We start from the raw sequence: 15,804 nt of genomic DNA, 5'->3' as shown, positions 1-15,804 counted from the left end.
ATATCACTACAGAGGAAGATGGAGCGTATAAATCCGTGACAGCCCAAAGCTGCAAATTGCTGCAACTCAAAATAATAACAACCCTTATACCTGTGGATACGTTATGGCTTACAAACTGTTTTCCTAATTTTTATCTCATTTAATAGTCTTTCTGTAACATTTCTGAAATAAAAGCATCAAAAGAGTAGAAATCCAGCTCTGGATAATGCAAGGTTGGAGGGAAGGGAGACTCGATTCCCCTAGCTGGGAAAATGGGATGAGTATCATACCGCAATCCCTACATAACTGTTTCAGAGTAAATTACTACCCTATACAATTCCACGTGGGCTGGCACTAAGATAGAGTTTCCTAAGCGCCAAATATAGTTATAGTGGAAGATGACACAAATCACATAATAACTGGTTGGGGGAGGGAAGGGAACAAGAATAAATCAGTTTCATTTTGCTACCGATGACACTTTGGACCAGTTAGAGCGGACCTCCTTCTTGCCTTTTTAAGATGTAAAGGAGAGCTTTACCAGTTTACAAAAGTACTAGAAAAGAATAAACATGCTATGAACTAAATGAACATCACATGCTCTTGATGGGTTCCTCTCAGGAGTCTCCTTCCTGGAAAAAAAGAGTTCACCTGATGAATCATTTAATCTTAAAGCCGGGAAATCACCTAGTAAAATTTGATCTCTACGCTACATCTTTCATGCTTTTATCCAACACTCATTTCAGAGCATAATATGATGCCCAAAGTAAATACAATGCTCTCTATTTGACTGAACAACATAAGCTAGAGTGAGTCTCATCTTCATCTCCCTTGTGGGTGCAAGGAATGTATTAAACCAGCCATTGTTGTGACGATCATGGCAGCCACAGACGCCCCGCTGCCTCCTGCTGATATCCAGTTATAGCCCTGGAGACATTCGCTGGGCATGGAGTCACCACGATTCGGTGCCAGCAGCACGTTTACATCTTTTTTGGGCACGGATAGGACTTTTATTTCTCCCTATTAAATTCAGTTTTATAGACATGGCCTATAACTTTAGCTTATAAAAATTTAAGTTTTATTTAAAAAAAAAAAAACAGCTTTTAAAAAATCAGCATGCCAGTGAGGTTCTCATCTAAGGTATCTGTAAGTATGCCATTCATACTCAAGAGCAGAAGGAGGGCGGCTCCGTAGCTTCAGGTGTGATCAGGCAGCCAGTTAGAAGCCTGGTTCCATTCTGTCATTCAGTTACATCTCCCCATCTGACTCTCGAGAACATCACGAGACCGTTGAGATGCCTTGCTGAAATTCAAGTACTATAGCTGCACCACCTGCCTGATGGACCAGTCTGTCTCACGGGTGTTTGTTGCTATTTTCTTTTCCACTATTCCTAAAACCACAGAACCGGTCTGCTGAGACGTTCACACTTCAACCTCTTTCCCTAATCCTCCACAACTCTGCATAAGGTCATGGGCTTCAGGCAGCCAGGTGGACCGCTCCTCGGACATTCTGGTCACTATGGAGAAGTTAGTGGCTGACGGAACTGGTACGGATGACGGTGCTCACCACACGTTCTTCCATCGAAACCCAGTGTAATCACGGTCCCTCTTCGCACTGATGCTCCACACCCCCTCCCCAGCTACAATGTGGAAAATGAGAAAGATGGGAGGGAAGGACAGTCTGCTGCCCTTCTGCAGTTGGTAATATTTATCACCCTCACAATCGTTAGAGCCCCAGTAGGTGGAGTTCACACGTTTTCAGTTGTGATCCACGGTGGCCTAAATTCTATTTTTACTTCGATTTTTCAATTTCTTTCACTTAAATTAACAATTGCAGTGTAATTTACATACAACACAAATGCACCTGTTTTTAACAGAGTTTAATGAGTTCTGGCAAATGCATACACCTGTGAAAGGACCAGCCACACACACGATACGGAATGCCCACCACTGCAAAAAGGTCCTTCATACTTTTTTTGCGATTAATGACACCCCCAATCTCCAGGCTCAAACCCCTGATGTTCTGTGTCACTATTCATTTGTTTTGCCTTTTCTGGAATTGCACAGAAATAGACTCATATACTAGGTCCTCATTTATGTCTGGCTTCTTTTGCTCAGAGTGATGATTCTGAGATGATGTTGTTGACATGAATATTGCAGTGTACGGTTATAGCGGAAACCCTGGTGGGGTAGTGGTTAAGTGCTACGGCTGCTAACCAAATCCTCCAGGCGCACCTTGGAAACTCTATGGGGCAGTTCTACTGTCCTATAGGGTCGCTACGAGTCGGAATCGACTCGACAGCAGCAGGTTTGGTTTTTTGGGGTATGGTTATACCATAAGTGGTCCATTTGCTGGTTGGACATTTGGGATGTTTTCTGGTTTTTGGCAATTATGAGTAAGATACTACAAACACTGTGTACAGGTCTTTGTGTACACATAAGTTTACATTTCTTTCGGGTTAAGTAGGTAGGATGAGAACTGCTCATTACGTAAGCGCATGTTTAATTTTAAAAGAAACTGCCAAACTCTTCCTAAGTGCTGCCCCGTTTTCAAACGCTACAAGCACTGTGTGAGAGGCCTGGTTGCTCCACATATTTGCCAATACTTGGTATTGTTGGTCTTCTGGATTACAGTCATCCTACTGGGTAGGTAGTCCTATCTCACTGTGGTTTTAATTTGCCTTGCCCTAATGTCAAAAGATGTTAAACATATTTTCATGTACTTTCTTGCCATCCACGTAGTGTCTTTAATAAAACTGTTCCAATCTTTTACCCACTTTCTCAGTGAGTATTTTGTCAGAGTTGAGTTGTAAGTTTTTAATATACTTTGAATATAATTTTTTAAAAATCAGACAATGTGTTTTGCAGGATTTTTCTTAAAGCCTGTGGCTTGTCTTTTTATTTTCTTAACAGTTTCTTTGGAAAAGCAGAAGTTTAAGATTTTGATGAAGTCCAATATGTTAATTTTTTTTCTTTTACAGTCTTTGCTTTTTGGGTCTAAGAAATCTTTGCCTATTATTAGGATGCAAAAACTTTCCCCTATGTCTCTTTTAGAAGTTTTAGATTTTAGTTTTTAGTCTTAGGTCCGTGATCCATTTTGAGTTAATTTTATGTCTTATATGAGGTAAGGGCTAAGGTTTATTTTATTCTATACAGAGAGACTATTTTTTTCCCCCATGAATTCCTTTGTACCTTGGCTGAAAAAAATCAGCTGACCACAGATAAATGGGACAGGTGGATATGCATATGAGAGAAAAAAAAAAGATCTCAACTCTTACATCCCACCAGGTACAAAATTTAACTTGAAATGGATCAAGACCTAAAACTATAGGACTTCTATAAGAAAACACAGACTTACTACTACTGTTTTGTACATGTACAGGATGTTAAAGTTCTCAGAGTATTTTTACATAAATTTTCTTATTTCATAATCTTTGTGAGACAGGCAAGAAAAAAAAAAAGTTCCAATTTTTCAGCAGGGACAAGCAGGTCTCGAGGGATTCAGGGAAGTTGACCAGAGAGGCCCAGTGGAAAGGACCTGGGCTTTGAGCCCATCGCTCTGGGTTTGCATTGTAACTCTGTCTCTTTCTAGCCACACGACCACAGGTATCACATCATCTCGCTATGTTTTAGGTCCTAACCTGTAAAATGGATTCCTGATGGGTTTTTTATTTCATTTATTTAACACATGCTTATTGAAAGCCCACTGTGTGCTAAACGACAACTGTTCTAGGCCCTAGAGATAAATCAGTGAACAGGATAGGAAATCTCTACCTTCAGGGAGCTTATGTTTCAGTGCATAAGACAAAAAATAAAAAAGGCATTTTTTTTTTTTACTTGTTTGTGTGGTTTAAATGGTTAAGCTCTTGACAGTAAAATAAACAGCAGCTCACACAGCGATAAGTGTAAGGGAAGAAGCAGGGGCAGGGAACAGAAAATGCTGGGTTGCAGGGGGCTGTCATTTCAGGCTAAGGAGGGCCTCTTCAGAGGTGACATTTTGAGTAAAGACTCAAGGTAGGCGAGGGAGGGTCATGCAGACATGGGACAGGAACACAGCAGGCAGGGGCTCCTGAAGACAAAGCCCTAAGGCAGGCCTGTGCTCTGTGTTCTAAGAAGAGCAAGAGGGAGCCGGAGGCCCGCAGTAGTGTGAGCTGATGGGAGAAGGGCAGTGGATGAGTTCAGACAGGTATCAGGAAAGGCAGGGGTGGGAGGTGGGGCTGGGGACTGGGCTAAGAAAGACCTATGGCAAGGACTCTGGTTTTCATTCTGAGTGAAGCCAGCAGGAACTGATGGCAGATTGGGTGTGGGATATAGACAAAAGTACCACCACACAATGGCAGACAGAAGCAGCTGAAAGAAGCGAGCTGCCAGTTACTCAGATGAAAAAGAACGCAGGAAGAGCAGGCTTGGAGGCAGGATGAGGAGCTCAGACTTGGGCCCATGAAATCTGAGATGCCCACTAAACAATCAAATGGTGATATCAAGTGTAGACAGCTGGCTGTTCAGTCTGGTGTTTGGAGGAAATGCACTGCTGGACAATGGCACAGAGATGATACCTGAACAGTATTTACAGCCCCAAGACTTGAGAAGATAGCCATGGGAGTGGCGCTCCTGGAGGTGACAGAGGGTAGGGGGAGAACCAACAGAACATGCTTTAAGGCAGTGCTTTTCAAACTCTGGCCACATGCATATGAACCACGTGAAGGTTTTGTTAAAATGTACACTCCAATTCAGTACACCTGGAGTGGGGCTTGGACTTCAGCATTTCTAAAATGCCCCAGGTGCTGTGGATGCTACGCAGATCCCAGTTTGAGTAGCAAGGGGTTAAGGAACATGTTTCAAGAAGAAGGGTGTGATCAACTGCACCCCATGTTTCTGATAGCTCAAATAGAGCACTGGGAATTTTACCATTGAACCTAGCAACACCGCGGCAGGCAGTAACCTTATTAAGAGATATGGCCAGGGGCAAAAGCCTGACTGACCTGACATGGAGTCCAAGAGAAGGGGACCAGGGAAACAGGAGAGTGTGCCACCAGCTGCGTGAGGGGCTTGGTGTAAAGGAGAGGAGAGGAGCGAGGGGATGGCTGGAGGGAGAAGTGGAGTTAAGGGAGGGCCCCTCCACAACTTTTCTAACCATACGGAAAAGTTGGAGGAATAGTACAATTAACAATAAAAATTCTAACCATATAGAAAAGTTGGAGGAATAGTAGTACAATTAACACCCATATCCCTTCCACCTTGATTCAACGATGGCCAACATTCTGCCAATAGTGTGTTATAAGAAAGATGCTTTGAAATGCTACACCATCTAGTAGAAACGGAAAGACTGATGATGATGAAGACGAGAGATGACACAAAAGACGCCTGTGAGTAGGCAAGGAGACGGGGTCCAGAGTGCAGGCATGCAGGCTGTCTCCCTCTTATAGATAAGGCCGGAAGTCTGGCATGAGTGCAAAGAGGTGGATCATCATGGCTGCTTCTAATTTTTCTAATGAACTGGCAAGCAAGGTGCTGGCAGACAGCAGTCTTCTTAGAGAAGAGGCGTTAGGAGTTTGAGGACAGAGGGGTACGACACAGTATCTAGGAGCCAGGAAGAGTGAATGAACTAGGGAAATAAAGGTACAATTGCTATAGGACACCGAGGGCCCGCTTGTGGTTGTTGAAAGGACTAAACTGGAGAAGCAGTACGGTGTAATGGTTAAGACAATGGATTCTGGAGCCAAAGGGACTGGGCCAGTTACTTGGTCTTTCTATATCTCGGGTTCTTCATCAGTAAAATGGGGATAATATTAGTATCTACCTCACAGGGTTGTTGGGAGCCCTGGTGGTGTAGTAGTTAAGAGCTCAGCTGCTAACCAAAAGGTTGGCGGTTTGAATCCACTTGCTGCTCCTTGGAAACCCCATGGGGCAGCTCTATTCTGTCTTACAGGGTTGCTGTGAGTCAGAATCGACTTGACAGCAACGGGTTTCACAGGGCCGTTGAGGATGAAATACGGAAGTATATATACAGCACACAGGACGATGTCTGGCATATAAAAACAACAAGAAAACCCCTTGCAGTGGAGTCCATTCCTACTCATAGCAACCCGACAGCATATAGTAAGTGCTAAACAGTCGCTAAACAAATAAATAAATACGTTACTATATGTAGAAATCCACAGAACACAGTGTAAAGAAAAAGGAGGACAGATACACTAGTATGTAGCAGGGCTGGGATCAGAACATAGTGTCTATTTGACTAGTAAAGATGTTTAAAGTAAGAGTGAGTAAAACAGAAGGCAAATCCACTTCGATTCCACATTTAAAAACAAAACAAAAACTCCATAAAAACACATTGTCTGTAGTATTAAAATACACAATTTTTAAAGGATACACAACACACATCAAATTATTAATGGCAGTTATTTCTGGGTTGTGGATTACTGGTGTTTCATATTTATGCTTATATTTTCTGACTTTTCTATAATGATTACTGTATTTTTTGGCAACACAGTTTTATTCTGAAATGAAGAAAAATTGCAGCAAATGATAATGCAGACATCACTCATATTTGCACCTATTAAATTTTTTACACATATGCCTTATATTTTTTTAAGTTTATACTCATTAAAGAGTGATAAAAGTAAAATATAACTATAGGGTCTTTTTTAGTGAAAGAAACGATTAGAATGTTACCAATGAAGCCGAAGTCCTTCTCTCTGAGAGCCGCCCCGCCCCGATGCCCCGATCCCCCTCCTAGAGGCCACCACTACTGCCTGTGGTGTGTGCCTTCCAATCTTGAGCTGAATACTTTTACACACATACGTACGACTGGAAACGAGTGAACTGTGTGTCAATACAGTTCAAGCGTGAACAGCAAGCTGCGGCATGAGCTCACTTAAAACATTTTAAAAACCAATTGTTTATATTTGGGCTTTTTAAAGTGGTACATATATATGTATGAAAAAGTATTAAAAACTGCTGTATCCTATTCCATTGTGCGTGTGCACCAGGAGCCCTGGAGGTCCAGTGGTCAAGTAATATGTGCTAATCAAAAGGTTGGCGGTTTGAATCCACCAGCCGCTCCTTCGAAACCCTATGGGGGCAGTTCTGTTCTTTCCTGTTGGGTTGCTATTGGTCGGAACTGACTTGACGGCAGTGCACTTGGTGTTTGTACTCTACTGATGGACCTCTGGAAACCCTGGTGGCGTAGTGGTTAAGTGCCAGAGCTGCTAACCAAAGGCAGGCAGTTTAAACTTTATGTGCAGTTCTCCTCTGTCCTGTAGGGTCGCTGTATGTCGGAATCAACTCGACAGCAATGGATTTGGATGGATCTTTACGTTTCCAGTTCTTTACTGTTATATGGTTCCCTGGAATAAACATCCCTGTGTCCCTCTAGAACACAAGCTCCGGTAGACAAAGCATTTTACATTTTAACAGATACTCACAAGATGGCCCCGAGGTGAGTGGCTGCACTAGGAGCGCCCCAGGAAGCAAGTCCCACAGTCCTTCCCAACACTGGACCGCCTCAGGATTTAGGCATTTAGGTAAACACCAAGGGTAAAAAATGGCACCCTTTTGTTTGGATATACTTTAATTTGCATTTCTCTGATTATTACCAGTGTACTCCTTTCTATCAATACTGCTTTAATCCACAAGAAAGTCCTGTTCTCTAGAAGGAAGTATTCTTTGACCAATCAGTAACACTGTTTTTAATCACTACCACACGTTCACCATCTTTTCAGCTTCAGTTCAGCCTTCTATCTTTATTTAACTGGGTCTATTATCCAGGAGTAAAGGAGGTATGCTCTCCATTATTAAAATAAGTAAATTCTGGGGATTTATCCAAAAATCCTTTTTAATCATTATATTTTCAGAATATAACACTTCTGTGAATGTTACAACAGGCAATACCTTTCTCTATGTGCTTCCTTAATTTAACAGTTAGTAAATTTTCTCACAAAGCTAAAAGTAAAAATGATGCCATAAATACGATACTGAAATTGAGAAGTCCTATAAAGAAATGGCATGATGGGTTGATCATTCCAGAAATTTCTTTAATAACAATATCCTTTTAAAATACCTCGGCCCTTAGGGTGAGGCAATGGCTGACTCCTCAGAGTGAGGTTATAATTATCTATCATTACAATAGCTCTGCTCTCTTCAGGGACACCTAGGAATCAGAAAAGATCTCTCACTGAGGTACACGGAGACGGAACCAGCCAGGAAAAATGCCACCCCTCCACCGCCTGCTTATATTCTGTAAGACAATGAAGGTGACACACTTGAAAATCCTAATAATGCAATTTTCTAATTATTAAAGGTTTTATCTTATGAGTGACTCCAATCGCCCTCACACAGTGAGTTAGCATGCTCTCCTTCTGCTGAGACCCTGTTAGAAGACATTTAGTAAGCAGTCAGTCAAAAAGACCACCTTCAGCAGTATCTGGAAAAACTCACGGGTAGGCTATTCTGAAATGAGGGCTCTGGAAAAGCTACACTACTAAGTGGCTATTTCAGTACTTTGTGGACTTACTGGGTGAGCCATATCAGCCTGCTCTGTCCTTTCTGAGACGACGGTGGAGGCCGGGGCAGGTGGAACCAGAACATGAGGAGGCAAGAGGTGGTACAGAAAGATGGTAGCTGAGGATGGCCAGAGAGACGAAGTCTCACCTGTGGCTTTACAGGCTGACTGGAGGGGCAGGGGACTTGGGGGAAGAGAGCTGGATAGGGGTGAAGATGCTGTTAATTATCTAAGCAGACTCCTGAACAGGAAGAGCCGCTGAAGAGAATTCCCAAACAAAGCCTTCAGTGGGAAACAAAGGTTAGTATTCAAGCTGAACAGGCCTTAGGAGTAGGGAGGAAAAGTAAAGTTTGTAAGGAATTCCTCCTGTGTCAGTGGACCCATGGGAATTGTTGTTGCTAGGTGCCGTCGAGTCGATACCGACTCACAGCGACCCTGTGTACAACAGAACCAAACACTGCCCAGTCCTGCGCCATCCTCACATCCTCTTTTTTGCTGACCCTCTACTTTACCAAGCATGATGTCCTTCTCCAGGAACTGGTCCCTCCTGATAACATGTCCAATGTACACGGGAAGCACAAACATAAAGGGAGAAGCAAACAAGAAGCCGGGCTGGGTGGTCCAAAGGCCAAAGGCAGGTGCACATTTATTGTGGAGTCATCAGCAACAGGGAGGACCCAGGATGGGGTTGCGGTTCTGAGGACCATCCTGCTGTCCTAATGCCTACCAGCCTGGACCTCAGGACAGAGTATGATTGGCTTCTGACCACAAAAATGCAAGTCAGTCAAACGGTGAAATATCGTAGTTTAGTCATCGCTACCAGAGAAGAGAATAAGGATATCCGTTTCACCAACAACCACTCACACAACTTGGTCATATGCTCTAATAACTACATACACTTACATCTCTCAGCTTGTAAAAAGTGTGTCCAGATCTCCTTTGTGAGCTATGTTGTATAATACAGGCAAATTAGTATAAAACCATATAGCAGTTCACATAACAGCTTTCAACCTTTTTTGGTTGTGGACCCTGCTTTCGATTGAACTGTGTCCCCAGAAAATGTGTGTCAACTTGGCTAAGCCATGATTCCCAGTATTGTATGGCTGTCCATCATTTTGTCATCTGATGTGATTTTCCTATGTGTTGTAAGTCCTACCTCTATGACGTTAAGGAGGCAGGGTTAGAGGCAGTTATGTTAAGGAGGCAGGATTCAATCTATAGGATTAGGTTGTCTACAGAGTCAATCTCTTTTCAGATATAAAAGAGAATCGAGCAGAGAGGAGGGACCTCCTACCACCAACAAAGAAGAGCTGGGAGCGGAATGTGTCCTCTGGACCGTGGCGCGGCGGGGGTGGGGGGGATGTCCCTGTGCTGAGAAGCTCCTAGGCCAGGGAAGATTGATGACAAAGACATGCTGCCTGAGCTGGCACCCTGAGTTCAGGTTTCCACACTTCTAGACTGGGAGAGAAAAACTTCTGTTTGTTAAAGGCTTTCACTTGTCGTACTTCTGTTACAGCAACACTAGGTAACTAAGAAAGACCCTTTAAAAAAATGGAGAAAATACGTAACCATTGCATATTTTAAGTGAACAATTAACTTTAAAGAATTGCAGAAAATGTACTTTCCAAACCAAAAAATCAAACCAGACCCGTTGCCATCAAGTCACTTCCATCTCATAGCAACCCTATAAAATAGGTACTGTAAATACCAGTATTTTAGCATCTTCTTATGGTTGTGATCTGAATATTCATATTTTTTTTAAAAAAGCACACATTTTTGTCTTGTGGGTAGAACACTTTTTCTCCTCGGAGTAAAATGATTTTTTTTTTTGAGGGTACCTCTTCTTCCTGCATAGTGTCAGCTCGTTCCTAGTTGCCTTTTTTCCATTGGTTTGTTTTGGTCCCTCACTCACATCACAGATTTCCCTAAGAAGTCTGACGATCCAGAGGTAATCTGTTTACCTAGACTAAGGGGGACTACAAAGCTGTCTGGCAGCTTTGAGCATGTGATGGGCTTGGTTTGAACCTCAAAGTAGTGATCTAGGTGGACTCCCTGATGTCATCATCTCTGGGTCTTCCTCAGAGAAAACGCTTTCAATCTGCCTGCATGCTGGGAACTAGGTGAACACCGAGGGCTGGAACAGTCTCCACCATCACTCAATGAGCAGCCACTCGCGCCCTGTGTTAGGTGAGGTATCCATGTCCTAGATGTGGCCTAGGTCCCAAATATCCAGAGATGCTTGTCTGACCTTCTCCAGAGAATAAACTCCCTATCTACTGCCAGTATAGCTGTGGGGCAGTCATCTAATGGCAGAGCAGAAGAGATTTAGAGAAACAACAGCTTGTCAAACAGGACCTTTATTTCTGTTACATCTGCCTCACCCCCAGTTCCAGAGGTACCTACCGGGTACTGTCAATTCCTGAGGCTTTCGAGGATGCTTTAGCATAAGTCAAGTTGGTTTTCATTTTCCAGCTGCCAACTAATGATTAGCTTTTTTGGGTTTACTGACTACATTATGTCTTGCAAATGTTGCAAGACTAACGACTTACTGCAAACACCTTCCATTCAACAACATAAATGGCAACTATACACGTGGACCTCACCAGATGGAAAACACAGAAATTGAATTGACTACATCTGTGGAAAGAGACAACGGAGAAGCTCAACATCATCAGTCAGAACAAGGCCACGGCCGACTGGGGGACATACCATCAATTGCTCATATGCAAGTTCATGCTGAAGCTGAAGAAAATTAAAATAAGCCTACCTGAATCTGAATACCATTTCGAGAATAAATTTGACTCACTGAACACTAATGACTGAAGACCAGATGAGTTGTGGAATGACACCAAGGACATCATACTTGAAGAAAGCAAGAGGTCATTAAATAGACAGGGAAGAAAAGACTGAAACGGATGTCAGAAGAGACTCTGAAACTTGCACTTGAATGCAGAGCTCAAGCAAATGGAAGAAATGATGATGTAAAAGAGCTGAACAGACGATTTCAAAGGGTAGATCGAGAAGACAAAGTAAAATATTATAATGAAATGTCAAAGACCAAGATTTAGAAAACCAAAAGGGAAAAATGTGCTCGGTATTTCTCAAGCTAAAAGAACTGAAGAAAAAATCCAAGCCTCAAGTTGCAATTTTGAAGGATTCTACGGGCAAAATACTGAATGACGCATGAAGCATTAAAAGCAGATGGAAGGAATACACAGAGTCACTGTACCAAAAAAAAAAAAAACTGGTCGACGTTCAACCATTTCAGGAGGTAGCATATGATCTGATGGTACTGAAGGAGGAAATCCAAGCTGCACTGAAGACACTGGTGAAAAACAAGGCTCCAGGAATTGGTGGAATACCAACTGAGATGTTTCAACAAATGGATGCAGGACTCTACGGCAAGAAATTTGGAAGACAGCTACCTGGCCAATGGCCTGGAAGAGATCCATATCTGTACCCCTTCCAAAGAAAGGTGATCCAACAGAATGCGGAAATTATTGAAAAATATCATCAATATCACACACAAATAAAATTCTACTGAAGATTACTCAAAAACAGTTGCAGTAGTACATCAAAAGGGAGTTGGCAGAAGTTTAGGCCAGGATCAGAAGAGGACATGGAATGAAGGATATCATTGCTAATGTCAGATGGATCTTGGCTGAAAGCGGAGAATACCAGACAGATGTTTACCTGTGTTTTACTGACTGTGCAAAGGTATTCAACAGTGTGGATTATAACTAATTATGGATAACGCTGCAAAGAACGGGGATTTCAGAACACTTAATTGTGCTCATGTGGAACCTGTACACAGACCAAGAGGCAGTCATCCGAGCAGAGCAAGGGGAAAATACATTGTTTAAAATCAAGGAAGGTGTACGTCAGGGTTTCATCCTTTCACCATACTTATTCAATCTGTATGTTGAACAAATAAACTGAAACGCTGGACTATAAGAAGAAGAAAGTGGCATCAGAACAGATGGAAGACTCATCAACAACCTGTGATACGCAGACGACACAATCTTGCCTGCTCAAAGTGAACAGGGTTTGAAGCACTTACTGATGAAGATCAAAGATTATAGCCATCAGTATGGATTGTACCTCAACATGAAGAAAGCAAAAATTCTTACTGAACCAGTAAGCAACATCATGATAAATGGAGAAAAGACTGACCCTGTCAAGGATTTCACTTTATAATCAATGCCCATGGAAAACAGCAGCCAAGAAATCAAACAGTGTACTGCACTGGGCAAATGTGCTGCAACAGACCTCTTTAAAAGGGCTGAAAAGCAAAGATGTCATTTTGAGGACTAAGGTGCACCTGACCCAAGCCATGATATTTTCCATCATGTCACATGCATGCAAAAGCTGGATGGTGAATACGGAAAACCTAAGAGGAATTGATGCCTTTGAATTGTGGCATTGGCAAAGAATACTGGATACCCCATGGACTGCCAGAAGAATGAGTAAGTCTGTCATGGAAGAAATACAGTAAGAGCACTCCTTGGAAGTGAGAATAATGAGACTTTGTCTCATGTACTTTGGACACGTTATCAGGAGGCACCAGTCCCTGGAGAAGGACATCATGCTTGGTAAAGTAGGTCAGAAAAGAAAAGGAAGAATCTCAACAAGATGGACTGACACAGTGGCTCCGACAACAGGCTCAAGTATAACAACGATTCTGAGGATGGTGCGGGGGCAGGCAGTGTTTTGTTCTGCTGTACACAGGGTCGCTGTGAGTTGGAACCCGCTCAATTGCATCTAACTTCATTACCACTTCTCCATCTGCTTTCCAACTTTTAAAATGTCAGTGATGTTGTCTCTTATGTTACCCTCATCCTCATAGGTTCATGCCTTAAAAATGATTCCTTTATCATAGTTGTAGTAGGGTTTCAGAAGGGAGCAAAAATCTGTCACCCTAACCCCAAAACCCACATAACCATTTTAATAACAGGATTTTCAATTTGGCGATGCCTTCAGAAATTAAAGAAGTGTTGGTGCCAGCGTTTCGAACTTGTTTGGTCCTGGTTTGAATCCCTGCTGAAAATTTGCATTTCTAACAAGTTCCCAGGAAGTTACACATAAGAACCACCTGAGGATCTTGTCAAAATGTAGAGTCTGATTCAGTGTATCTGAGGTAGAGGCGTAAATTCTCAGTGGGGGTTCAAATCAGATCTGGTTGGAAGCTCTGGTTGGTATAATTAGCCAGCTGCATGTTAATCACCTCAGAAGGAAGAGAAAAAAGGAGCTGTATCTTCTTTGGTTCACTTTAAGCTGTTAATAAAAAGTATACCTGGCTAAGCCGAAAAAAACCAAATCGGTTGCTGTGGCGACCCCATGTGCGTCAGAGTAGAACTGTGTTCCACAGGGGTTTCAGTGGCTGTGACCTTGAACAGCAAAGTGTCTTGGTACAGACATGCAGACTGTAAAGGTCTGCACTACAGATCACAAACTCTACTGATGGAAAGCACTGACTACTTTACTGACCGCTCCAAGACGACAGAGCTCATCCCATGTGACACTCTTGCTTCTCTCCTGCCGTTTCTCCCTGTGGTCAACACTGGTACTCAATGCACCCACTGATGTTTCTAGAAACAACTGTCGGTACCATCCACTGTTGCCTCTGTTTACATCAAAAGCCTCTTTCCTTCTGTTATTTGCTTTTTTCACTTCTTTAACTATTTTTCCTTTCCTTGACATTTCTGTTTTGAAAAGAGAAGGGCCTGGCTTCTTTGTCTTCTGGAAGGTAGGCCTATCAATGATATGCAGGTGTGTGTAATTGTTCCTTTGTTTTTTAACAGGTATGTAACTGAGTGCCTGTCATCAGCCAGGCTCTATTTTAGGCACTGGCACTACAACAGTGAACAGAACAAAGCCCCTGCCCTCACATGGCTTGTATTCTCGGGGTGTGACAGACAGCAGGCAGATACACCGTGTGGAATTGGCATTATGGAGAAAAACGAGGACAAGAGGTGTGGGGTGCGCACACGTTAGTTACATAAAGTAACCAGAGAAAGCTTTTCTTAAGAGGTGACATCGGAAAGGACATAAGGGAGAAGCCCTATGGATGTCTGTGGCATGAGCGTCCCAAAGATGCAGCAAGCATAAGGCTCCGAGGAGAATGAGCTTGGCCTGCTGAAGAGACAGCAGAGACCAGGGCAGCTGACGCAAAATAAGCTTTGTTTCTCTCCGAGTGTTTGCTGTTTCTGCCATGGTTTATTCTTCACAAGATTTTACTAGACTCAGAGTGTAACAGATTCAGGCGGCAACTTATCTGAAAGGCTGAGATTGCTTAAAGTCTAGTGGATCCATGGGAATGCTATTGAATAAGGTAATAATTTGCTAAAATAAACATTCTGGCTGAACATAGGCTTGTAAACACCTAGATTACAGACACATTGCCTCATCTGGGGGCACACGGGGTCGTACAGCGAGGAGGTTGGAGAACCAGGTCTGGTTTTGAGTCGTCGTTCTACACCTACTTGCTAGAATGATCTTGAGTCAGGGTTCCAAGTGTTAGCACACATACGTTTTATGCTTTTATTCTAATTTTAAAATGTAAATGTAGCATAGTGATTATAGGGAAAGATATCCCGAGTTTAACACCTCTGCTGCCACTTATTAAGTGTGTGGTCATAAGCAAGTCACTTAAAAGCCTCAGTTTCCTTATCTGTAAAAGGAAGATAAAAATATCTACTTCACAACATGATAAAGATTAAACGACATAGTTACCTGGGAAAGCAATTTGTATACTACAAAATGTTAGGTTAGTTTAAGACACATATTTTTAACTACTCAGAACTTTCAAATTTATGTTAGATTTACTTAGGTTTTTCATCTAAGCGCTTTCAAAATTTATTTAATTTTACCTTTTGATCTACCCATTCATTTGCTGCAGAGTTGCACAGAGTTCAGCTGAGTCAGCCTCCTATTTTAGCCTATGATAAATTTTCCAAAGTGACTCTTATCTTTTTAACTACATAGCAAAATCCAATAGATATGAACGACTCAACTTGAAATCCTCAAAAAAGGAATAAAATGCAGGTTTTCATCTTAACTTTATTACCCCACCATTCTGCGATAGAGAATATGGGCACTTAGAGAAAGTGATTTCAAAGGGTAACTAAGTAACAATCATTTTGTACGCTTCAACAACTGTTAGGCTCTTTTAGTGTTGCTTTTTTTTTTTTTTTCCTATTTTTGCATTCTGAAACTTTACTGCTTAGCTAAATCATTACATGCCAGACATAAATTTCCAGTCATGTTCTTATTATCAAATACTTGATATGTTTTAAGGAAAATTGTACTTCTTAATATCATATTGTT

The 15,804-nt window shown here is 42.2% G+C and overlaps 1 protein-coding gene across 2 annotated transcripts in view; it reads right to left on the bottom strand.

Moving 5' to 3' along the window:
- The window catches only part of BRAF (B-Raf proto-oncogene, serine/threonine kinase), a 144,573-nt gene that overhangs the window by 23,079 nt on the left and 105,690 nt on the right, over window positions 1–15,804 (bottom strand). The window lies entirely within an intron of this gene.

The sequence above is a fragment of the Elephas maximus genome, chromosome 8 (genome assembly GCF_024166365.1).
Source record: "Elephas maximus indicus isolate mEleMax1 chromosome 8, mEleMax1 primary haplotype, whole genome shotgun sequence".
In the NCBI taxonomy this organism is placed as follows: domain Eukaryota; kingdom Metazoa; phylum Chordata; class Mammalia; order Proboscidea; family Elephantidae; genus Elephas; species Elephas maximus.
Note: the sequence above shows the minus strand (reverse complement) of the source record. Positions and strands in the feature narration are given on the sequence as shown.